The sequence below is a fragment of the Pinus tabuliformis genome, chromosome 2_1, assembly GCF_031772625.1.
Source record: "Pinus tabuliformis cultivar Carrire ecotype Pingquan chromosome 2_1, CPIR1, whole genome shotgun sequence".
Taxonomy (NCBI): Eukaryota; Viridiplantae; Streptophyta; class Pinopsida; order Pinales; family Pinaceae; genus Pinus; species Pinus tabuliformis.
Genome location: NC_142299.1, coordinates 519,454,501 through 519,464,846, shown reverse-complemented (window position 1 = coordinate 519,464,846; position 10,346 = coordinate 519,454,501).

The following is a 10,346-nucleotide window of genomic DNA, read 5'->3' as shown; positions in this document are numbered from 1 at the left end:
GTAAGACAAAATAAAATAATGTGAAAATTTTTTATCATTATAACTCATCCAAAATTCAATAAGTAAAAATCCAATGTTTTATGATCCAATCAAACATATGGAAATAAAATAAATAAATAACATATCCAAAATTCCATAAATAGAAATCCAGTGTTTTAGGATCACATCAAACATATTGAAATAAAATAATTTGAAATAAAATAAGAGATTATGCGAAAGGAAAATTGAAATGAGGTTTTGTAAAACTAATTTTCAGCATGCTTGCAACATCCCGACTAGCAACAACTACGGATTTTACTACACTTGTTACCTCTTATAATCCGAATCACTCCGAATTTTATTTTTGTTTCATTTCCTGTACATGTGGTATGCATCACTGAATGCATTCTACCATATAATGTTCTCATGCGTATGTGTATATAAATATATAGCTATGCCATTAATTTCTAATTTCTATGCATAGGTAACATATAAAATTGAATAATTTATTATAATAGAATTTCAATTAAATATTTAGATTAAAATTTATATGTTTTAGAGAGGCTAATTAGATATAGACCTGTTGGTGCTTTAATAAAAAAAAATTGTTTTTAGAAAAATAAAGGGTTTTTTATATAAAATTTTGAAATATCTTTTTGTTTTGCATTTGGTTCTAATTTGGTCATTTCAATTAATAAGTCTCGTAACAGAGGTAATTTAAATTATTCAAATAAATTCTAGAGTTTGAGAAAATAAAAAAATTATCTTGGAATAATTAAAATTTTTTATATTTCAAGTTTTATTATTACTATTGGTTGAGAACAGGTTTCTTTAGCAAGAAGATCCATGATCAAATCTCACAAAATAGTTGTACAGTAACCTAGTAACCTAGTCTAGTATGACCCAAACCTAATGAATCATAAAAAAAAATCAACCCTTTCGAATATGACTAGTCTTAATCATATATGCATTATTTCTGGAGCTTTAAGAAAGAAAACAATATCATGATTTTCATATTTCAAGTCTCACTATCACAACTAATTGGGGATAAATTTCTTTAACAAAGAAACCTGTGATCAAACCTCACAAAATATTTGTACAGTAGCTTAGTGTGACCCAGACCTAAAGAATCATTAAAATAAAAATAAAAAAATCAACCCTTTCATAAACAAGAGAATATGACTGGTCGTAGCGTATATGCATTATTTCTGGGGATTTAAGAAAGAAAACAACACCACGTTCTGTGGCTTTCAGAAAGAAGACAATACCATCGGAAGAGACGTAATCATCAGATAAACAGTCGCGCAGTACATGCTCAGATGGACTGTCGGATCATTGACAATTTAGATGAATGAGGAGAAAGGATTTTGTGTCATTTCATTCAGAGACTCAGATACTCTTCCTGAACAGTCTCTTCATTCAAAGATATTCGCTCGGATTAATATTTTTTCTTAAAAGTTTATTAATTTATCAGCTCACTCCATACAAATATGCCTAATATGGCAAAAACATGCGGACCAAGCATGTGAGATTGAAACCCTAATACTGAAGCATCAGAGACCTGCCATGAACAATCGCCCTCGTCCAGCGAACCAATTGTTCTGTCACTCGTTTATTTCAATTAGTTGTTGCAGTGGCGACAGAAGGCAATGTGGGGGGTATGTTCGTAGTAAAGAGAAATCGATAGTACGAGTGACGTTTCACTGGCCAGATAAAAGTAATTTTACCCATCAGGTGAGCTGTGACTCGATGGCATAGAGTACTTCAGTGTTCGGCATAGAACAAGCTGGAAAGAAAACGTATATCTGTAAACCCTCCACTAAATACGGGCTGAAAAAAGTGGAGAGTCGGTAGATTGCCCAGTAGAGATGGAAAAATAAAATGGATACAACTGGGATTTGTAGTTATCAAGTTTGAATTCGAATTTGATATGATAGATAAGAGTAAAAAATTTCAATTCTAACAAAATTCAAGAGTATACCTTTTTAACTATTTAAATATATATACATTTCTATATAACAATGGTTTGTTATTTTCTTCCCCTTTATTTTGAAATTTAAATAACTTTTAATAATTTTAAGCAATTTCTATGTTTATATACACTCTGGTGGAAAGATTCTTCTCTCAAGAAACTATCATTCATATTCTAAAAAGGTCTTGATGATGGACCCTCTTTAGGGTTCCAAACCTCAACCGAATGAACATAATACTGTGGAGAATCCGGATCATGCTACCCCAATATAAACAATTTTAAAACTGTAATTTACAAACCAAAACTGTCACCAGACTTGTTTGTTATCTCCAAAATCTCTCTTCTTTTCAAAACTAAAAACTTCCCTCTCTACTTTCAAATATTATATAAAGTCCTTTTGTTCACAACTAGTTTCCATTTCCAACTACAATTTCACCACCTTTCCAGTTTCTATTTAAAATATCTCAACCATCTATTATATATTTAAGAGTTATTGCACTTTTTTTTCCGCGAGGGGGGGCAGGGCCCCGCTGAAGAAGCTGAATATATCATCATATATTTACAAATTGTACAAATCATCACCGGCCAAAGCCCCAAATACGCTGCAGCGCAGCTCACAGGATTCGAAACCGATCGGAAGGCGATCAAACCGACCGCCCTCACCGTCACAATATGCAATCGCGTGCGAAGAGTTATTACACTTACCATTCTAAACAGCAAATTAATAAATCCATGTAATGAATTCTCATATTTTTTTCGTATTTGATAACTATGCTGGGATCAGCTTCAATTTGATTCATGTTTACAGTCTGGAAATGACTGTAGGAGTGTCTGCGTTTCGGTTCCAGGAGTAGATCCATCATCCGGACACAAAATTCCTGGATATAAGTATCAATTTAATCCGGTAGTAAAAGAGTGGTTCTTATTAGTCTGAGAGGTCAGATTATTCTTTGTGTTTATTATTCTTGGTGTTTATTGCGTAAGGTAGATGTTTTGAAACTTTAAGGTCTTTGATGATGGATTCTTTTCCCGATTTAAAATGTGGACATTCTTCAATCAATAAAATAATGTAGTCAATAAAATCATGTGATAATCAGATCTCTCGCTGGACAATTTTTAATAAATTGTAAACCTAGTAAAGTTGTTTAAACAATTTAGTGGAATCCATGTCACTAACGAATCTAGCTGAGGGTGTGTCTCTAAAAATTGGCCCCCGTGTAACTGGTAACACAAATTATATGCCATTGGCACCTATATAACTGGTAACCCAAATTATTCAAACTAAGCTTTTTCAACAAATATGAATAAAAAGTGGTAACACAAATTATATGCTATACTATTCAAACTAAGTTTTTTCAACAATCTAAATTGTTCAAAGTAAGCTTTTTCAACAAATATGAATAAAAAGTGGTAATACAAATTATATGCCATACTATTCAAACTAAGTTTTTTCAACAAATATGAATAAAGTTATGACATGGTTACTAAATTCCCGTTAACAAATATGAATAAAGTTATGACATGGTTACCAAATTCTCATTAATTAGAATTAAAATATATAAAAATCTGACAATGCTATTGTAATAGTATGATGAAATGCTACTATTTTCATATGAAAATTGTAAACCTGAGTAATTTTTTTTAACAATTTAGTGGAATCCGTGTCACTAACGACGCTAGCTTAAGCTGTGTCTCTAGAACCCATGTAACTGGTAACACACATTATATGCCATAATATTCAAACTAAGTTTTTTCAACAAATATGAATAAAGTGGTAACACAAATTATATGCTATACTATTCAAACTAAGTTTTTTCAACAAATATGAATAAAGTGGTAACACAAATTATATGCCATACTATTCAAACTAAGTTTTTTCAACAAATATGAATAAATATGAATAAAGTTATGACATGGTTACTAAATTCCTGTTAACAAATATCAATAAAGTTATGGCAGGGTTATCAAATTTCCATTAATTAGAACAAAAATATATAAAAATCTGACAATGCTATTGTAATAGTTTGATGAAATGCTACTATGTTTATATGAAAATTCATGTGGGATTACTACAAATCGATTCTATTGCTTGTATTGTATCACAGGTGGGTTTACTACAAATCAATTCCAAATACCAATGGGTGTCACCTTGGTGTATGGGTGACGCTTCTAGAGATTTGAACAAGGGTGGGACTACTACAAATCAATTCCAAATACCAAAACTCCAGACTCCAGTTTGCGATGGGACTTGCTTTCATATTGCTTGTATCTACACTATGGGCGTATGAGTGACACCTCCAGAAATTTGAACACTGGTAAAACTACTACAAATCAATGCCAAACACCAAAACTTTAGACCGGAGTTATTTAACATTCATAGGATACTAAGAGTAGAACTCTTTAACATTCATAGGATACTAAGAGTAGAACTCACCTAAACGCTAATATCTAGATGTGTGCATACATTAGGAAAAAGAAATCGAAAATTAGGAAGTATTCTTCTTTTTTAATTTCAATATTGCCGTGAAAGACTAGAAAGTCTAGAAGTTGGAAATGAAAGAATTACTGAAACTACGATAATTTGATTAGAAGTTATTGGTTTTTTAAATATGTATCCATTTCCAGTGGTTTTAGAGAAATAAATTTTTAAAAAGTTTTTTAGATAAATAAGTTTAAATGGATTTTAAATAAATAAATTTTGAACACTGATTTATTTAGAAAGGTTTTCATATAAATAAGTTTAAATATTAAGAGGAAGTTTTTAAAAGAAAAAAGATTTTGTAAAATAGTAAACAAGAGATATTTTTATTTTTAATATGGTTATATTTAAAATAAAGCAGTCAAGAACCTAAGTAGAAAACATCATTGTTAGACACACATATATATATACACTTATATATATATTATTAATTAATTAATTTTATTTATTTATTATTATTATTTTTTTCTTTTCAGTAATGTATAAAACATCATTGTTAGACACACATATATATATACACTTATATATATATTATTAATTAATTAATTTTATTTATTTATTATTATTATTTTTTTCTTTTCAGAAATGTATATGGTGTCGAATTCAAATCCAAGGATGACAAGTATGAAATACTTAGTATGAAAACTAGAAATGCTTGATTGTAATTAGCTGAAAAACTTAATAAAGCCATTCAAGAGCATTGGAGGAATCACTACACCTTTATCACTTAATAAAGCCATTCAAGAGCATTGGAGGAATCACTACACCTTTATCTACCAGTTTGGAAAGTTACTTAATAAATTCATTCAAGAGTGTTGGAGGAATCACTACACCTCTATGGAATCCATAATTTCCACTTTGGAGATCCTATTTACTAGTTTGGAAAGTTTACAAACACATGCGGGTTTTGGTGTAATGGAAAACCTCTTCATGGTATCAGAGCTACCTCTGAGGGGGAGTGTTGGAGGAATCACCACACCTCTATGGAATCTGCAATTTTCGTAGTGGGAAAGTTTACTAAGACCTACGAGTTTTGGTGTAACAACAAACCTCTTCATGGTATCAGAGCTTGACCCGACGATTCACCTGAGTTGCATCTTGGGGATGTTGGAGGAATCACCACACCTCTATGGAATCCATAATTTCTACCCTGGGGATCCTAGTTTTGGAATATTTACTAAGACCTACGGGTTTTGGTGTAATGGAAAACCTCTTCATGATATCAGAGCCTGGACCAAAGTTCGATTCCCCGAAGCTGCATCTAGGGGGAGGAGGGGGGTGTTGGAATAATCACCGCACCCCTACGGAATCCATAATTTCCACCCTGGGGATCCTAGTTACTGGTTTGCAAATTTTACTAATACCCACGGGTACCTCTTTATGGTATCACACTGAGGTTCAATTCCCCATAGCTACGTTTGAGTGGGGGTGTCTCTTTATGGGATCAGACTAAGCGTTAATTCGGGTACCTCTTTATGGTATCAGACTAAGGGTCAATTCCCCAGAGTTACGTTTGAGTGAGGGTGTCTCTTAATGGGATCAGACTTAGGGTCAATTCCCTAGAGCTATGTTTAAGTGGGGGTGTTGGAGGAATCATGCACCTCTATGGAGTCCATAATTTCCACCCTGGGGATCCTAGTTACTGGTTTGGAAAGTTGGGTGTTGGACCTGCGGGTACCTCTTTATGGTATAAGACTAAGGGTCAATTTCCCAAAGCTACGTTTGAGTGGGGGTGTCTCTTTATGGTATCAGACTGAGGGTCAATTCCCTAGAGCTACGTTTGAGTGGGGGTGTTGGAGGAATCACGCGCCTCTATGGAATCCATAACCTAGTTACTAGTTTGGAAAGTTGGGTGTTGGACCCGTGGGTACCTCTTTATGGTATCAAACTGAGGGTCAATTCCCCAAAACTACATTTGAGTGGGCGTTATCTATTTATGGTATCAGACTGAGGGTCAATTCCCGAGAGTTACATTTGAGTGGGGGTGTTGGAGGAATCACGCACCTCTATGGAATCCATAATTTCCACCTGGAGATCCTAGTTACTAGTTTGGAAAGTTAGGTGTTGGAGGAATCACGCACCTCTATGGAATCCAAAATTTCCACCTTGGGGATCCTAGTTAGGTTTGGAAAGTTTACTAAGACTTGCAGGTACCTCTTCATGGTATGAGACTCAAAGTCCATTCCCCCGAGCTATGTTTGAGAGAGGTATTGGAGGAATCATTGCACCTATATGGAATCCATAATTTCCACCCTCAAAATCCTAGTTATAGGTTTGGAAAATTTACCAACACTTACAAATTTTAATGTAAAGTGAAACTTCTTATTGAAAAAAAAATTAAAAAATTAAAAAAAAAATTGTTTTCTAAGAATTATACCTAAATCCCACCTGCCTAAATCCCACCAATCACAAATTCCATTTCAGCAAATATTATAATTCTATGAACTATTCCTAAATCCCATCCATCCGGAACTGCAAAATCCATCTCACCAACTATTTTTGCAAGCGGTTGATGCAGAAAGATAAAACCCTAAAGCCAGTGCTCTTCCACTGGTGGATCTGTGATTCCCGGTCAAATCTACATAGCTACTGACATAGAATGTTGAGTATTCTTCTCGTGACATGTAGGTGACACTTGAGTATAAAGTTTTGGGTTGATTCAGAGAGAGTCAAAACCCTAAGGCCAGTGCTCTTCCATTGGTGGAACTGGAATTTCTGGTCCACGTAGCCACTGACATAAAATGTTCAGTATGCTTATCATGACAGGTTGGTGACACTTCAACATATATTATTGTGCTCTGGATTCTTTAAAAAACTAATTTCGTGCATTTATCGTTTTGCTTTCTATTTTAAAAATCAGCTAATATTGTATAGTAGTCGATTAAAAAATATGATGATGTTGTTTAAAAACGTTGACAGAGGAAAGTTGGAAATATCTTATTTTGTATAAATAATGGGATCTTAATGCCGATAGATAATTATGGCTATAAATTGGAATATTTTTATCAAATCATCATGGTGTGCTCTACTTGAGGTTGGCACACAGCTTTTCTGAATTGGATTTTTATTAATTAATTTTAATATTTAAATTTTAAATAATAATTAAATTTTTATTTAAGAGTTTTATTAAGATAAAAAAGAAATATGAATTTTCAGTTTTTTAATTGTATGGATGGTTCGGAGAAAAATTCTAAAATATTAATTCAATATTAATAAATCTTAGATTTAATCTCCATGAAATATTATTAATAGTAGTCACAAATCAAAAGTTGAGATTTATTAGTTATGCTATCTCTACTATTTTTATTAAATTAACTAATTAAAAAAATATGATATAAACATGTGTTATATCATCATGAGTTATGGTCTTTTGGGCATATGGTATTTATTAATAACCCATAGTATTGTAACAAAAACTATTTATATGTTAATAATATCCATAATGTTTTTATTTAAATGTCTCAATGTTTAACTCATATATAAATTCATTTTATAGTTAATAATAATAATAATAATAACTAGTACAACCACATTAAAAATATTAATGTGGTTGATATAGCGGAAGACTTAATTTATATCTACCATTGATAAATATATAACAAAAAAAACTATCGGAACAAAAATATTATTATTAACTGTTGCAATAAAAATATTATTATTAACTTTGATTTTACTTTGATTTATAAGCACGATATAATGCAATTTTTCTAAAATTAGGTATGCTTTGAAAATCTCTAAGAAATTTGTGGGCTCTCCGACATCAAATTTTTTAAATTTATTAAAAGCCAATGCAACCTAACAAACTCTCTAACACACTATAGTCATTGATAAGAATTCAAACAAAACATATGCTGAGCATATTCTCCTGAGAATCAATTAAATCCATCCATTAAAAAAAAAGTCAATAGATCCTCATCCACCTTAAGTTGAAATAGGAAGCCTTACCCTAAAGATCTTCATCCACCTTAAGTTGAAATAGGAAACCTTAGGCTAATAATGATAAAGTTATAATTCAATCATTTTTTATAATTTTCTAAATGTTGGTAGTGGAAAATGTATTATGATATAAGTGCTTTGATGCTTGTTGGTATTTAATTTATATGGCTATGCTAGTTACTAAAGTTCTCAATGATATCTCAATTTTGAAATAAGTATGCTAACTCTCTACAATAATATTATGTAATGGTTAAAATAGAATTTCCTTGTGTGAGGTGAGTTCAAAACCAAAGAAGGGAGAGCTTGTACATATTGATAAATTAATGTAGGTATATCACCTCTACTATATTTCACCTTGCCAAAGCATAAGATATTATTATTATTATTATTATTATTATTATTATTAATTTGACAAATTCAGATGCTATTATAAATCTGAAAAAAAGAGGGAGACTGAGCTCCTGAAAAACATGCTGAGGTGCCAAGAAGAGCTAGGGAAGGAGTTACAGCTTAAACAAAATTCCTCCTTAATCCTGCCTTTTGGGCTTCTAAAAACCAAAGACCAAAGGTAAATCCTAACAAATTGCAGTAGTAAATAACAACATTTACAAAGCATATCAATCTATATTACTGTGGCTGATGTGTCGAGCAGTGGACTCTTCAGGTTTGTTGTCGGCGCCGACTTGCTTCAAGCTTGACGAATTTGTTGGAGCTGCATTTTTCTTTTCTGTTGTTCCATTTTTTCTGCTGTTTCTTTTCTATTGTTCCGTTTTTCTGCTGTTCCGTTTTTTCTGCTGTTCATTTTCTGTTGTTTCTTCGGGAAAAAGGAACAACAGAAACCAAAGGTATATCGGATGAGCTGAGATGTTGTTCGGATCCAGGAGGTCTCTTCATTATGGTATATGCTGAAATGATTCCACGCCATTGCAGATAAGGCAGCCCAGTGATTTGGCACAAGCTTTGTTGGCTTGACTGTCAGCATTCTTATTGAGTGATCGCAAAACATGATAGTAGCACACATCTTTCATGGTGTGTCCTAAAATTTGACACTGTCTGATAATCTGCTTAAGGAGAGCATTGGGAAGATCTCTGTTCTGAACCATTGCACTGATGACTATCGCCGAGTCTCCCAATATCGTGACTGTGTCTATACCAAGCTTCCCAAGTTGGATAAGACCTTGGCAAAGGGCCAGGGCTTTTTCTCTGTTATTGGAAGTATGGCCAAGACCCCACTCGTACGAGTGTATGGTATCCCCATTAGCATTAAAAATCACTCCTCCCGCCCCTGCTGCCCCAGGATTCGACTTTGAGGTCCCATCGAAACGGAGATAATGCCTATTGCTATTTTTGAGTCAACCTGCAAAGTTTTCCTCTGTTAGCCTGATCTTCCAGTTAGGGGAAACATTGTTGTTTCTATTCCTAGCAAAGTTTCCCTTCTGATTGCTGGTGTTTTGGTCTAACAGGTGTCCAATGAAAATGCGTTCTTCTATGTTGAGTTCACTGACATTTATACTTCTCAGATTCTTAACTGAGATGATCTCAAGGGTGAGACTCCTTGCCTTGGTGCAAAGGCTTCTAACAGTCGAGTCCTTATCCTTAAAAACCTTTTGATTTTGTGCTAGCCAAATATTCCATAGCATATTGTGGGGAAGAATGTCCCAGACTCTCTTCACTGTGTTATTTTTCCTGTGCTGCCAGGGGTAGTTTTTTTTCCATTTGTAAAGAATTTCTCCTATGGTGTTTTGGGTGTTCCATGGGATTTGATTGTTATGAGACAAGTTCCTCCAACAGTTGATGGAAAAAGGGCATTCAATAAAGAGATGATGCATTGATTCTTCAACAGCTAAGTAGTTAGGACGACGAGAGGGGCCATTAGTTCCCCTCTTTTGCAAATTTTCGGTCGTGAGGACTTTCCCTTTGAGGAGGGTCCAGAAAAAAAAAACTTGATTTTTGGAATTGCCTCGGATTTCCAAACCACCT